The sequence below is a fragment of the Excalfactoria chinensis genome, chromosome 6 (assembly GCF_039878825.1).
Source record: "Excalfactoria chinensis isolate bCotChi1 chromosome 6, bCotChi1.hap2, whole genome shotgun sequence".
In the NCBI taxonomy this organism is placed as follows: Eukaryota; Metazoa; Chordata; class Aves; order Galliformes; family Phasianidae; genus Excalfactoria; species Excalfactoria chinensis.
Genome location: NC_092830.1, coordinates 23,354,759 through 23,369,826, shown reverse-complemented (window position 1 = coordinate 23,369,826; position 15,068 = coordinate 23,354,759). Strand labels below are relative to the sequence as shown.

Genomic DNA, 15,068 nt, shown 5'->3' with positions numbered 1-15,068 from the left:
GCTTTTAGAAAATAATGGTGCAGCAAAAAACAATTCTAAAAGTGTTCTGTTATATGGTGGGAATGCAGTTGAGGCGTAAGAGGCATCATTAATTCGATCTGTATCAGGAGTTACCGCTGAAACACAACATCTGTTGTATGGAATGTAACATAGCTTCCCCCAGAAGCCATCATGCAAGAATTCCGTATTTGTAAATAGCTCTACTGGCCAGAAATGTTCTATCTTAGTGATAACATTTTTGAATTTCCCCCAAGAACTTGGTAGCTCTTCCAATGATTACCTGGAGGACACCTTTACCAGCAGCTAACGTCAATTGCAAAAACCATTATTGAAAGTTTCAGTTTAGTGGTTGTTTTTAGCAGTTATTTATTTTGTCAGTTTTATTTTTTTCTTCCTTGTCGATATGTCAGATATTTTCAAGTGAAAATAGTGAAAAAGTGGCACCTGATGTTCGTAACAGCCAAACCGAACCTTGTGTCACATAAAGTGACACTGAGCCTTTAACGTAGTCACACCAGGAACCTCCAGCCCAGAGTTTATCATTTAAAAGCAGATGCTGAAATTCAAGTATTTTGTCTTGTGTACATTCGTTACTATGCATTAGTAAAGAAATGACACAGATTCTGATCATTTGTCTTGTGATCACAATAAAATAGTTCCAAAAGCAGGCTTTTACTAAGTAATAGTTGTTTTAATGGACAGTATTATTCCACAAAGGCTCTTCTGCTGGGCAGCCACCTCCTGACTGAGACGGGACTGTGCCTTACGCAGGGGAACCAGGCTGGAGGGAGGGATGGTGCTGTGCAGATAAGGCCTGCATGTTCCTCCATCAGCAAATCACCAGCAGTTTGGCTGTACTGAAAACAGAGCACAGTTAAGAAGACAGTCCCCATTTTCATGTGTTTCTAATTTGCTTTCAGAATTTGTTTGCGTGTACACGTGTGCATGCTTTTCTGCAGTCCTGACTGAAGGGTGAATTTGGGAGCAAAGCCTGAGGAAAAACCTTCGGGTCTTTTTTTTTAAATTTATTTTAATTCAAAGCATATTTTGTATGTTTTATGTAATTTGTTAAATCATTTGTTTGCAAATATTATTACAGAATACCACAATTAAAGACAGAATACCCCTTGATACATGACACTGCAGGTTCTAGGCGAGGGAATGCTGTACAGAATGCACACACAAAACAGAGCTGAATGTTCCGAGCTCAGGTCCCAGTGCTGTATTGCTTCTTCTCCCTGATGTTAGCAGGATTGCCCAAGTCAGCTCACACAGCTTTAGATCCCCCATTGCATAAAGGAAATAACACTTAACAGGGATGCGTGGAATTTAATGGTTACGCATCACTTTGAAGTTTAACTAATTTTTTAACCCAAACTGGGGCTGTTTGATGCTTGGCACTGCTGGGATCCACCCACATGATGACCTGCAGCAGTGTGCTGTTCTGCATCTGCTAGAGCAAGGCACAGGATGACCAATGGCAGCCACTTCTCACAGAGAGCTGGTGGGCTCAGAATACAGGAGAAAAATGCAAACTTACGCATTCTTTACAGCAATTTTTGCTTGGCTGAGAAGGTTAAGAAGGAACTATGCTCCACAATCCCAGTCCAGCGCAGGAAAAAGCCTTAGTTCAGCACAGCATTGAGGACAGGCAGATGAATGTTCCCTCCTGCAAAGCTGGATCATCCTGGGGAGATCTGCCTGCAGCACCTTGAGGGCTGCACACTCAGATGGAATGTAAAGAAGATGGCGTACCTCAGCCCTGCGCTGCACACTCAGCTTCCTGAGTGTGATCTGTGTGGGATTTCGAACTTGTTCTCAAAGAAAGAAATCACATTAAAAGTTAAGTAGTAACATACATTTGTTAGGAATATCTAGGCACATCATTCCTTCATGTTTCAGTTCTGCTTAGTCCACAGTGCAGCTTCAGAACTGTTGCTTGCACAAGGACACATGGGAGGGGACAGCCCCAAAGACATGGTGCTAACAGCTTCCCTGCAGCACTCAGGGAACCTGTACCTGCTCTATCTGCCTTATTCTCACAGTTCGGTGGGTTTTGGTTACCACTAATAAGTGATGCTGTGGTGCACATGGAACAGGTTGGGAGCTCAGAAAGAGATTCCAAAGGCAACACTGCTAGAGTGTGCTATGGACTCCACCGCTTTGTGCTCAGGTCACAGGCACGCCTTAATCCTTTGCTGAGTCATGGATGTGGTGACTTCTCTGAATTTTCCTCTCTGCAAAATGTATCACTTTCCTCTCAGTGCAGTACACCTTTTACTGGTGAAGTTTTGCAAGCTGAGAAAAAAAATGCCAATGCATTGTGAAGGAAAAATAATATAGATGTTTTTTTCCACTGGAATAATATGATGATAACTTTCCTGCACTTTCGAAAACAACTGGAAAAGCAGAGAGAAACTGGAAAAAGCTCCCATGGAAAGGTTCCTGCTGCCTGTGTGCTCAGGGGATAATTCACTGGCACTGCTGTAGTGCAGAAAATGCATTGCACCGTCAGTTCTAAAGGGCAACTGTGCCTCCAGCACTGAGAATACATGAAATATCAGTAACTGACCTTAGTTCAGGTCAGCATTCAGTATGCTAAAAGAATATATGAAAAATATACAGATCTCACGGTGGCGAGGGGCAGACTGCGGATTTTTTCAATAGCCAGGTTTCAGTCAACACGTGCTGTGTTTCAGTAAAGGCCAATTAATGTTAACAGTTAATCATGGAATGGTTTGGTATGAAAGTGACCTCCAAGCCCATCCAGCTCTAACCCCCTGCCATGGGCTGGTGCCCCCACCAGATGAAGGCCCAGGGCCCCATCAAACCTGGCCGAGTACTTCCAGGGATGGGGCACCCACAGCTCTGAACAGCAGTCCTAGAGCCTCACCTCCCTCTGAGTACAAATTTCCTCCTAACACCTAACCTAAGTCTCCCCTCTTTTAGTTTAAAAGCCACTCCCCCCCTTGTCCAATCACTATCAGGCCATTAACTAACAGATTTAGCTCAGATTAGCAGTCTCTCACCTCCCAAGCAATGCCTGATTTGGAAGCTGTGCTGCTAGAAGCACCGCAGTGCTCTGTCTCAGTGTTTTATCTCCTTTTTACAATCATTAGCACCCACAGGGTGAGGAGGGAATAAAACTGAACAGCACACCTATAGCCAGGCAGCAAGCCCAGTGATGCTGTGTCTGGCATACCTCGTGAGGAAAAACAATGCAAATTTTGAAAGTAGGTAACTTGTGCAGGCTTTCAGAGCACCATTTAGTCGACTTCTGGGCACGTTTCTTCAGTTACCCTCTCAGGGCATTGACGCCTCGGAGGTAACGCGCAGCACACAGCGAAACTTCGGCTTTGGCCTTCGGGTTTGCGCTTCCCCTGGGGAGCAGTGAAGGGATGCTGGCAAGGTGCGGGGCGTGTGAGCTGCGGGTTGCGCGGCGCCGTGCCGGGTCACGGAATGCACACGGCTTAGCTACGGGGATTGGGGCCCGCGGTGTAAAAGCGGCCGAAGTAAAACTTCGTTATCTGCGAGCACCTTTTGTCTCTTAGGAAAAAAAAAGAAGTGGGAATGCTTCCTCCGGAACGAACCTTTCTGACACTTTTCACACCGTGCGGAACAGACCACGCGTGCAGACGCGCGACGGAGCTGACCGTGCCGCGCTGCTCCTCGGTGCGGACGGCGGCCGCGCAGCCTCGGCCCCCCTCATCCGCGGGGCACGGCACGGTACGGGGGCAGCGCCCGCTCCCGAAGCGGCCCTGAATGCAGCCCTTATTCGCACCGCTCGCGCTGCTCACCGGGCAGCGACACCGTGCCGGCGCGAGGGAAATGCAAAAAGCGACAGAGCGCCGCGAGCGCTGCTGCCGCCGCCGGGCGGGGGCTGCGGGGGGCGAGGGGCGCGCGCCGCATTCCGATGCGATGAGACACGCGGCCCCCGCCCCATGGCCGAGAGGCGATGGCGCTGCGCCGCTCCCTCCCCGCGCGGGCGCACGGCCGGAGCCGTTACCCAGTGGCTCGCGAGTCGGCGGGCGCCGAGGCGAGAGGTAGGGCCGTGACCGGAGGGGCGCGGGGGCAGCGTCCCGGCCGCAAGGATGCGCTCTGCGCGGCGCTCGCCGAGTAGCGCGGTGCTGCTGCTGCGCGGTGCCCGCAGGAGGCGCGAGGCTGTCCCGGGCGGAGGAGCCGATGCACGGACGCCCCTCGCGCTCCGTCGCGGTGGAAAGCGCGAGGGAACCGCCGGGCTCAGCGCGCCGCGAGGAGATCCCAGCTGAACCTCCTCCCCCCTGGGGATCCCTCCCAGCGACCAAATCAGCCGCCTGCGCTGCCCCGAGCGCCTTCCTCGTCGCTCTGTCCCTCCTCCGCCGGCCCGGCGGGGCGGTCCGCGTCCGCAGCCCCCGCCCCCGTCCCGCCGCGGTAGGCGCTGGGCTCGCTCCGCCGACCCGGGCAGCGGCGGGGGCGGCCCCGTCCGGCAGAGAGCCGCGCCGCGGAGCCCGGCTGGAGTCCCCGGCGGTCCCGGGAGGAAGAAGAGGATGCCGGGGCTGTGCTGAGAGGTGCGTGCCCTACCCGCCCCGTGCTGCCCTCGGGGGCTACCGCTCCGCTTTCGGCCATGTTCCCGGCTCCGCTATCGCGCTGCTCCGAGATCCCCTCCCTCCGCTGGGGGGGCTCGAGGGAACCCCAAACAGCAGCAGCCTGAGGCGGGCTGCCTTCATCCTACAGCCCGTAATCGTTACGGTTCCCCCCGCGCCTTCCTTTTTAATTTTTAGGTGGGGTTTGCCCATTGTGACTGCGAGTCAGGACCGGGGCTGTGCGCGGCGGTGTTCCTCCGGCCACGGGGCTGCCCGAGCTGCTGCGGGAGAGCGCGGTGTCTGTGCACCGGGAATGGGGTGCTGCGTGCGCTGCGTTTCGGCTCCGGATGCCACCTGCACAGGTGGTGCGGAGCTGAGCTCGTGGACGTGGCTCCGAACTCTGCTAAAAGGAGGTACAAGAGCTGGCAAGAACGGTACAGAAATGAGTAAAAAATCCGCTGTGCTTCGAAGAACTGTCGAATGTTTGTTGTTTACTTGGTGAGGCATTCGTATGAAGGGTAGAACTAAGCCCGCTGTTGTGTTTGTGTGACAAAAGTTTGCTAAGTATTTGAGTCCCGTCCGTTTTATGTACTCCTGTGTTTGAAAGGGGCTCAGAGAAGCCACCAGCTGTGCGTGGAAGAGCCATGTAGCCATAACTGCAGAGCAGCCCCGACGTGTGGTTTAAGTCATGCTTCCACACACAGATAACCATCGTGATCCCTACTACCTCATCCTGTGAAAGTTAGCAAACAAGTGGTGTGTGATTGGTACAACACCTGAGCAGATCTGGGAGCAATCAGGCGAGGCGAAACCAGAAACAGATGGCTGTGTTCTGTGTGTTGGAAATGCTTCGTTGTTTTGAGTGGCCAGTAAAATAATGCAGAAATTCCCAAGTCATGAAGGACCACATCCAGTCTGCACAAAGTAGTGAAGATTTACTGAAGTCGTTCTTAGCCATGCAAGCATTTTTTTTCGTGTTCTGCCGTTGTTCGGAGGTGTTAGTCTGGTGCATAGTAATGAGCTCCTTTCTGTTTTCACACGTGCTACGAAGTTGGTTCTTAAGACTCTTTGTGGCCTCCGACGGGAGGGTGCGGTTCCTGTCTGTCCATTGACATTGATTCAATGGGATGTATAGTGACTGAAACAAGTGCGTTTCGCATACCAGGATCCTGACCAGCTACTAAAGAAAAAAGAAAGTGAGGTCAAACTCTTAAGTTTGAGACATGTAAAAGTGCCGCTACAGAATAAGAAGCTTCTGAAAACTTTACCTATTGGAAGTTATAGAACAAGGTCATAAAAGAGCGGATGAGGCAATTGAAGGTTTGGGACATTTCTAAGATGTGGAAAAGGAATTCTCTATGTTAAGATTATGTAAAGTAATTTGATGCCTGCTTGTAAGAATCTGTAGAAGAAAATATTGGTTGTGTCAAGGGACTGTTGTGTTTAAGAAGAATAAGATTATTGGGATCCAGTGACTAAAACCTGTGCCAAAATCCAGAATAGAAGAAGTATGTTCATGAGGGATAGTGATGGTGCTACAATAGCTTGAGATAGCAGCTTTTTTGGAGAAGAGCAGCTGTATTTTAGCAATAGTTCTTGGATTTGAAACTAAAAAAAAAAAAAAAAAAAAAAAAAAAAAAAGAGCTGACTTATAAAGGAGGCAGGAAGTAATGAAGTAATGAATCTGTGTCCATGATCTGCATAGGGATTTTCCATTGAAGACTGTGTTTTATTCAGCTGAGCTTACCTGCAAGTTTGCAGGAGTTCTTTATTGGTTGGAAAGAAGATAATTTTAAAGGCAGTAGGTTTGGAACAAGGACCGTTGTTCAGTTCTCTGTTGTATGGCACTAACTACAACGTGGATACTGGTTTATGACTGTGAGCCCTAAACTTTATAAATGACATTAATGGTACTTTTAGCAGTAATTCACTTTTTGTTTTGCATACGATTGGAAAATTTGTGTGACTCCCATGGGAGCGAATCCCGCGGCTCCAACATGGGCAGACATGCTGCCTCACCTGCTGGCTGTGCAGCCACTCACAGTCATTTCAGCACGCCCTGTTGAATGGTGGCCATGCCTTTAGTATGTGGTCTGATTAATTCTTAAATAACGCTTTTCATCGTGGCTTTGGCAAAGAAGGTTATTAGCGTGCCAGCTTGAAATCCATGGTTTTCCTTAGGTTAATTTGGACCTTTCTTGAGCTGCCTTTAATCGCCTTTAGCAGGAGCTGCCACACGTGTGCTGGGGGACCTGCGTGGCTGAGTGCATGCTGCAGGAGAGCAGTGCTGCTTAGTCTGCATTCTGCTCTGTTTGTCTTGGCAGACCTGTGCATGTGTCTGCTCGTGGGTGGGGTTTCCACAGTGGAGGCTATGCCAGAGATTGGTCATATTTCACTCTCTCATTTTTGAGCAAAACTTCTATCTAGTGAACTGAGATTTGTGTTTAAGAGTTGAGGGTGAAGTGGTGACGGTGGTGCTGGGAGCTCTGGTATATATGTCCCCCTATCCCCACACCTCCAGCCTTGTTCTCGAGTTAAGGAATTTTTATCTTACTTGAAACACTGGAATTAATTTATAGATACATCACTGTGGGAGGAGCACCTTTCCTCAGTGGTCTCATATGCTCTATTGTTTTGACATATTTGTACAAAATATAATGAACGTCACTGATTCTAAACTAGGCCATCCACAATTCTCTCTTCTTAACTGCCTGGTCATTCATAAATAATCCACACGTTCCAGTGCTGTGTCTGCTTGCCATTGGTTGCTGAAAATGGGTGCGCTATCTGAGCGGGAAGCCGTGAGCTCAATGCTATGCTCTGTTCCCCAGAAGTACCCTTTCTTTTGGTTCCCACACAGCTCTCAGATTTACAGGCTGTTGGAGACAGAGCTCCAGGTAGCACTGGCCTCTGTGACGGCTTAAATTCTCATGGAGCCCAGTAGAACTTTGAAGCAGGGTGGCGGTGAAGGGAGGTGTGCTCTGCAGAGCTGTATACAGACTGTCATATTCCACCCACAGTAGTCTGAGGCACAACTTCATAGGTTACATATGTTGTCAACTCTGGGATACTTTCTATTTTACACCGCTATCAGTAATTAATAATGTAGTACAACAGTTTAAATGGAATAGCACGTTTCTAAAAACTGAATATATCATTAGATTGTTTTACTTGCTGTACCACTTTTATAAGTAACTAAAGAAACTGAAAATACCAGGACGTTTCATTTTTGATTGCTCATATTCAGTTTTCTTTTATTTTTTAAATGGGACAGAGAAAGTGGAAAATCAGTGAGTGTAAGGGCAAAGCTACCATTTCAAAACATTTTTGGGGTAATGCTTTTATTCTATTAGTATGCACAAGTGCTGCATAACTGGCATCTAATAATAGTATGTTTTCTTAAACAGATGACTCTCCAGTTGCATTGACCTTGCCTTGTGTAGTGGGACCTTGCTGTCTGTAGTTTCAGACAATGCTCTGATGTGAGACCTCTCCTCCCACAGTATTTTTCTGCATCTGTGCTGCAGCATACGGCAAGAATGCTGCCGCTGCGATCTCTGGCATTTGAGTTTTTCGTTACACTGCATCTTCTTTCTAACTTTTTAATAATGCATTCCTTTATTCCAAATACAAAGCTCTGTTGCTTGGAGTAGGTGGCTTTCTTTTTGTAGCAGTATGGGTATCTTTCAGCAGTATTAATTGAGCTTGGTTTCCCTTTGGAATGCAGCGAGATTAACTGGGGTCATGCAGCTGAGGAGCTGCTGCTTTCTCCAGTGCCAACAATTCATGTTAAAGAGCAACCTGTAGGTTTCCTCTTGCAGAACTTCCTTGTTGTGAATGCCTCCTTTTAAGTTCCCTCAGGACTGCTGTGGTTGTTTTGGATTACTGCTACCTACCAAATTGGAGGGGAAAAAGAAAACCCCATGTTTTAATATCCAGGCTGAATTGCCTTCTGAAGATGATGTACTGTTTTTGCTCTTGTTTCATGTAGCATTCATGCTTTCAACAGTTGTCAAAGCTGTATTTCTAACCAGTTAGTTCTTCAATTCATGCATAAGTGTATATTATAGTTGTTGTTTTAATGCATTTATAATCCAATTATTTTGTCAGTGGGCAGAAATTTCTAAGAACTGGTTGGTATCTTTATAAACTTGTAGTAACTAAATTTCACACTTCTGATGATTTTTGAGTGCATTTGATCTTCTGTGAAAACCTTTGTTCCTTCTGAAAGTTGTGGGGAAACTATACTGTGGTGTTCCTCATGTATAGCACAGGTCTCTGCTCACTCTGTGTGTGCCTGAGTTATTGCAGCAGGCTGGTGGGCCAAACCTGTCTCCCAGTTCCCTTCTGTAACTCGTGGCCACTCACCAGCTATGCTGTGGGCTGCTTTTCTGTTAATGTCTGGCACCTGGCAGAGGTGTTAACAGTGCCAGGCAGATAATGCTTCTTGAACTCCTTCATATTGCGGTACTTTGCATTTTTTGGATGGAAAATACTTCTTAGTGAGGCTCCTTCAGAGCCCTTGAAATTTTTCACTGCAGCTGATACTTTTGTGAATGGTCTGTTGTTTGCATGTTTTCCCCAGAGAACAAAGTGGGCATACAAGAGGCAGAGAACCTTACATAATTACCTCTGCTTTGTTCCCATTGCACCGTTTCTTTCTTACTTCTTAGAAGTGAGTTTATGAAAGAGGCAGTAGAAGTAAGTGCTATAAAATCAAACATACAGCTGCTTGTGATGGAAGTATTTTAAACTGAACGGCCACTCAGAATGTTGCTGCTATAACTGGTTTGAATATACATGTGCTCCTATTCTGTGCTTTAAGTCAGCAGAACATAAACAAGGGGACTCTTTGGTGGTGGTGTTCTCTCAATAGTCACAGAAGTTAAGTACGGAGAAACATATTAAGAAATGACATCAACACGTGTCATTAACTAAAACCACCAGACTGTCCTGCTTAGAGATATTCCCCAATGTCAGTAGCCTGAGTAATTTAAATATGAGACAAATTGTAGGGCTTTTTCTTTATTTACTTCATTTTCATAGGATGAATTGGTGGAATAGCTATTGTTATGTCGTCATCTGTCGTTGTATAACAATTCTACAATTATCATCCAAATTAAACATACTAATCTTCTGAATGGTCCTGAAGCCTACTGGCATGCAATATGTAGACTCAGTGGTTCAGTTCCAGAACTGTGTGTTTGATTTTGTTTTCCTTTTGTTTGTTTTCAAAACGATCTGTTCTCCTTGTGAGCTATGGAGGGCCCTTCTAAAAAGTGTTGCTCAGTGCTCCCTTCACACCAGTAATACCTTCAGTTTCAGATTTTGCTTCTGTTCTGCATGCTTTCCAGTTTCACCTTGGTGCCAAATCATGGGTCCTTTTATGCAGATGCTACCCAGGTGTGGCTGATACTAGTGTAGAGTGACATCCATTGATTCTTTTATTCTTGTTAGTTTTGGTTTGACATAACAGCATGTGGTATTAGCATATTGCCAGTTGTACCTCAGGCTGTGATGAGTCACAGATTGCTTTCCACAAGAGAAAATTCAGTGGTTACACGCTGTCAGTTCCTGCAGTGTTAGTTCAAGTGCATGAAGTGATGAATACCTCTGTTTTCAGGGCGTGTTTCTGTTACCCATGCCTCAGCGGGCATACACTTGTGTTACTGCAGAAGCTGTGTACAAGGAAGGGATCTGATCTGACATGGCTGACCACACTTCCAACAAGCATGTCACTTAGCAGCCCTTTTCCCATTCTCCCCACAGGTCTGTCAGCATCTCATCCAGCCCAGCAGCTCTGCCTTGCCTTTCCCCTGTTATAAAGAGGCTGCAGCGTTTCTGAAAAAGCAGGATTATTGTAATTTATTGAGACAAGAAAATTGGACAGCTTTTTCTGTCCTAGACATTAAAACTGTAAAACTGTCTGTATACCTGATTCATACCTAAAAGTGCTTTCCCTCCCATAATTTTGAAAGCATGGGCTTTTCTATACCATGTTCTAGAATCCTGCAAACCTTCCTGTGTTTCAGGCGAATGGTTTGTGGGATATGCCTCTGTTACAGATGAAATTAAAAAGTTAGGATACAGATGTTATAATTCAGTTAATTAATCAGTTTTAAAAGTACCAGCTTTTACCTCATATTTGAAATGTCATAGAATCATAGATTCAAAGAATCATAGAGTCAGTCACTCTTCTATTCGGGTCAAAAAGTTTCCTGATTTTATATTAGGTCAACTTTATGACTTTTGCAATTCTTCTAAGCATGCACAAACCTTGAGTCTGTGCTATGTCTGTCAAGGTATTCCTGGTTGGATTCTTCTGGCCTCTACTGGAAATTGTATTAGTTTAGCACAAATCCATGCCAGCATCAAACACGAGATGCTGCTGCTTTTATTTCATTACTTATTCCATGTTGGCAGGAATACGATGTGTATAAAAGCAGTTTTTGCTATCCAGTTACTTTTTGGTCCCCCTGTTCAAACAGACTTCAGAGATAGTATTTCAAGATTCCACTGCAGGGTTTGAAACAAAAAATATTCGTTGATTTTTATTTTATTTATTTTAAGGCATAGGAGTTTGAGGCGAAGGGTCCATTTTACTTGAGACAAATTCCTTCTTGATACTTATCCAGAAAACATTTATAGGTGAAGATGTAGAGTTGAAACTTGTTTGGAAACAGTTGAATCCTGGAGTGTACTGCTCAATTGATTTCATTCTCATCTAGCTTTCCTGAAACCAGATGTAAGTTGAGTACGTCCATATAACCCTGGTACCAGAATGTTGCATTCATTAAAAATTGAGATTTGGTGGCTAGTTCTGCTATACAGCAACAGTATCAAGTTAATATTGTTCCTTCCTGTTAGTGTTGAGCAAGTATTGTCAGCTACCAATCTAGTTGCACAGTTAAAACTTGATACTGCCTATATATATATAGTAATGGAAACATTTAGGATTTGTTATGGAGACAGAACATACTTCTTATAAAATGTTAGTTTAGGGCCAGGGGTAAGAAGGTCTTTTGAGTCTTCTAAGTTATTAAATGTAATATTTGTCTAGTGGTCTGCTGGAATTCTTGTTCCAACAGATTCTGAGCTATAGCAAATGTTTTATTTTTACCTCAATTTGAGTGTAACTCAGTTATCAGCTTTTGAGATGAAACTGTTTTGCTTGTTGTGCTTATGCTTGTGCAGCAAATTCTATAACTCCCTTTGTATGGGAAGTTGTTGATCACAGCCTGAACCTCTGATTAACCATGTGAGGCAAGCGAGGGGTCAGCTGTGGGAGCACAGGTGAAGGTAATTCAGCTGTGCCCATGGAAGGGATGGAGCTTGGCTCCACCTCTCCTAGGTCTCCTTTAAGGGCTGACCACCACTAAGGCAGAATCTTTCTGGAGATTGCTCCCATGTGGAGTTTTGCAGCAAGCCTTGGAATCGGTGAGCATTTGTTGTTTATCTTCTTTTCTACATAACCTCTGGTTATCTGTCAACTTTACAATTGTACAGTTACAACTGTACACCCTCATATCTTAAAACTGTGCGATATCCTGTGTAATAGGAGGTGTATTATCAACTGAGAAAGATATGAGATCTTTTAATTTCTATAAGGCAATAGGAATATCTTGGAAATCAGCAACAATTTAGGATGTATGTGGACCCATTCCACTTCTCCAGGATCAGGAAATGGTAAAATTTTAGATTTCTTTGGTAGAATTATAAAAATAGTAGGTAATCCATGATACTAGTCAGCGAATAATGCTTGCAGTTAAATTTCATTGTTGTGTTTTTTTTAGTCACTCCAATCAAGTCCATTCTAGGGCTGTGCCAACAAACTGGTTTAATTATGAAAACTGTGTTGGCAGCGCCAACTGTTGAATGCACTGACTTCCACATCATTTTCCTCCCTGCCCCTCCGAAGTTAGTTTGGATTAAAAATAATAAATGTGAAACCTTGCTATTATTCCAATTTTCCTGTTGTTTCCATATCTAAATGTTTTATTTTTTAATGATTTTAAAGAATACAAGTAATTATACAGCAGTATGACTAGGGACATCTAGAAAAAGCGGTGTGTTTTCCAAGGCTCAGAACGTGACTGTAGGAATTAACAGTACTGTGAAGTCTGGTTAGAAATTAATTCTCCATACAATTTGAACTGTGATTCTTGATTTGCAAGCCAGGTTCGGTAGTGGTTTGCAGAAATAAACAATTCCCTGGACAGCAGGCCATAAAACAGGTCAGCGTTAAAATATGCAGTAACATCTTTCAAATGGCTGTATAGGCTACTCTGGCTGCCTGAATTCTTTTGCAGAATCCAGTTTGTTAGATACGTTTTGAGTTCTGTTACCTGAGAGGCATAGGAAAGGCAGCAATGGCTTTTCTGGGAGTCTTTGTGGCCGCCCACCAGAAGGGCAATATTTGTGTGTTCTCTTAGAATTTAGGAAAGTCATTCTGATTTGGCAAAAGCTGCCTCCATGTCTGTATCCCCCGCGATATTTTTGTTTCTCCTACTGTTTATTTTGTTGTGCAAGGTGATAATGTTTATCCTTAGTGGGCAGTTGTCTCAAATTGGATAGGTACATAAAACTTGTTCTTAAGGCTAATAATTTTGAGGCCAAAACATAACGTACAGCAGTTACCATGGTGCAGCACAGTATCATCCTGTGTGACGGCTTCTTTGTAGCCCTGACCTGCGTTTCAGTTGAGTGCTTTGTAGAAAGCTGCTTGGGTTTGTTTTACAAGTTAGTGGGAGAGCTGTAGAAATATTTTGAGGAAGGTAAGCAAGGAAAAACTATTTGATATAACAGCATTTGAATTATGATGACCAATAAAGTTTCTAATTTGTATGTGACTCATTCTTTACTTTAAACTTATGTGCCTTCCCCTGACTTGATGTGGTGCTCTGATTACTTTTCCTTTGTTTCATAATGCCATTCGCAGTCTTCTGTCAGCTTTTCTGTTTTCTCAAGCTCTAAGGACACCACTGAGAAGAGCAGAAAACCATTAAGAAGAAAGAATAAAAACAATTCTAACTTACATTTACCAAAATTATTTTAAACATTACAGGGGCATTTAGATTATTGATTTAATCAGGTCAAAAGCCTGATAGCCTCTACCTGATAGTCTCATGTTTTTCCCACATTACTTATTGTGTGTACAGTAAAGCTCTGTTCCATTAGCAACCATATGCACCCCAGTAAAGGTTTTCAAGTTTGAATTGAGACAGAAACTGTCTCAGCTCTTGGCCAGCAAATGCAAATAAAGTTGGCTGCTTTCCCTTTACTTGCCAGAAGAGCAAGAAATCTGGGGCCCTTCCTCCATCAACAAAAAAGGGAAGCTCTGATCTTTGTATGGGCTTTGCACACGTTGAGTCTCTGACCTAATCTTGGTAGAATTTGTCAGTCTCTTTCCTGCTAGATGTGGCCCAAAGCCCCCAGGAAAACAGCTGTCATTTGCAGTGAACTCATATGGCTCAGTCTGTTCTTTCTCCCGTAATATTGGTGTGACAGTATTTCTTTTTCTAGTTAGTCTCAACATATCATTATAAAATGCTATCTCTGCACTGATATTATGGTGGGTTTGTGTTTTTTGTTGTTGTTTTTTGTTTGTTTGTTTTAATATTGTTTGTCTGTTACCGTTTCTACTAAATCTTGCTTCGTTTTTAAAAGTATTTGATATACATGTAAATGTATAATTGAAAGATATTTTCATTATCTAGTCTGATTGTGTGCTGAAGTGTGGGCGACTCCAGTATCTGTTTTCTTACATGCAGAGCTTTAAAACTTTAAGTATTCAGATAATCTGATGGTGCATTAAATGGTGCATGGCAATATAAGATAATGTAAGATGGAGTAGAAATATGAAGAGAAAAGGAAATCATCAGTGAAGTTTAGGCTTATTTTAATACATACAGGTACATTTACAAATGGTAATTCATTATTACCCAACTTTTATCTAAGACATTAAAAATCAGAATATTGAATTGTACAGTGATAATTTCTGAAATTTATTGCTAAATATGTTCTGTGCTTGTATGTATTATTAGATGACAGGAAGTAACCAAAGCAGTGACATGGAGATTCATACCTGATGCAAAATAATAGTGCTGCACTCAGAGTATCAGGATTATAAAGGCTCTGCACTGCTTTTTTTCCTGTTTGTTAGGTTGCCACTCTAAGAGTTCAGGATACAGTTTAAAAGATGAGTCAGCTGCAAAATTTACTCTTCATTCTCATTTTCAGTTCTGTAAATTTGGTCTGAGCTCTGACATTCCGAATCCTGGTAACTGCAGAATCATGGGACTGTAGTGGTTGGAATGGACCTCTGGAGATCTCCTAGTCCAACCCTTCCCCCCTAAAGCAGGTTCTTTGGCATAGAGCTGTACCCTTTTGCTGCTTACCAAAGAGTAGCAGGGTGTCTCTTTTTCACCACATTACAGGCTTTGGGTGGATGCATTTGCTCTACAAAAGTCATGTGAGTTTGTTGTTAACAAGGATTCTGGAACTTTA

The 15,068-nt window shown here is 44.1% G+C and overlaps 1 protein-coding gene across 1 annotated transcript in view; it reads left to right on the top strand.

The window, feature by feature from the left end:
* Positions 1-4,409: 4,409 nt before the first annotated feature.
* Positions 4,410-15,068, top strand: part of PLCE1 (phospholipase C epsilon 1) — a 147,280-nt gene continuing 136,621 nt past the window's right edge. The window contains exon 1 of the mRNA XM_072339606.1: positions 4,410-4,547. The gene's annotated coding sequence lies outside the window, so the exon portion shown is untranslated. The remainder of the gene's footprint in view (positions 4,548-15,068) is intronic.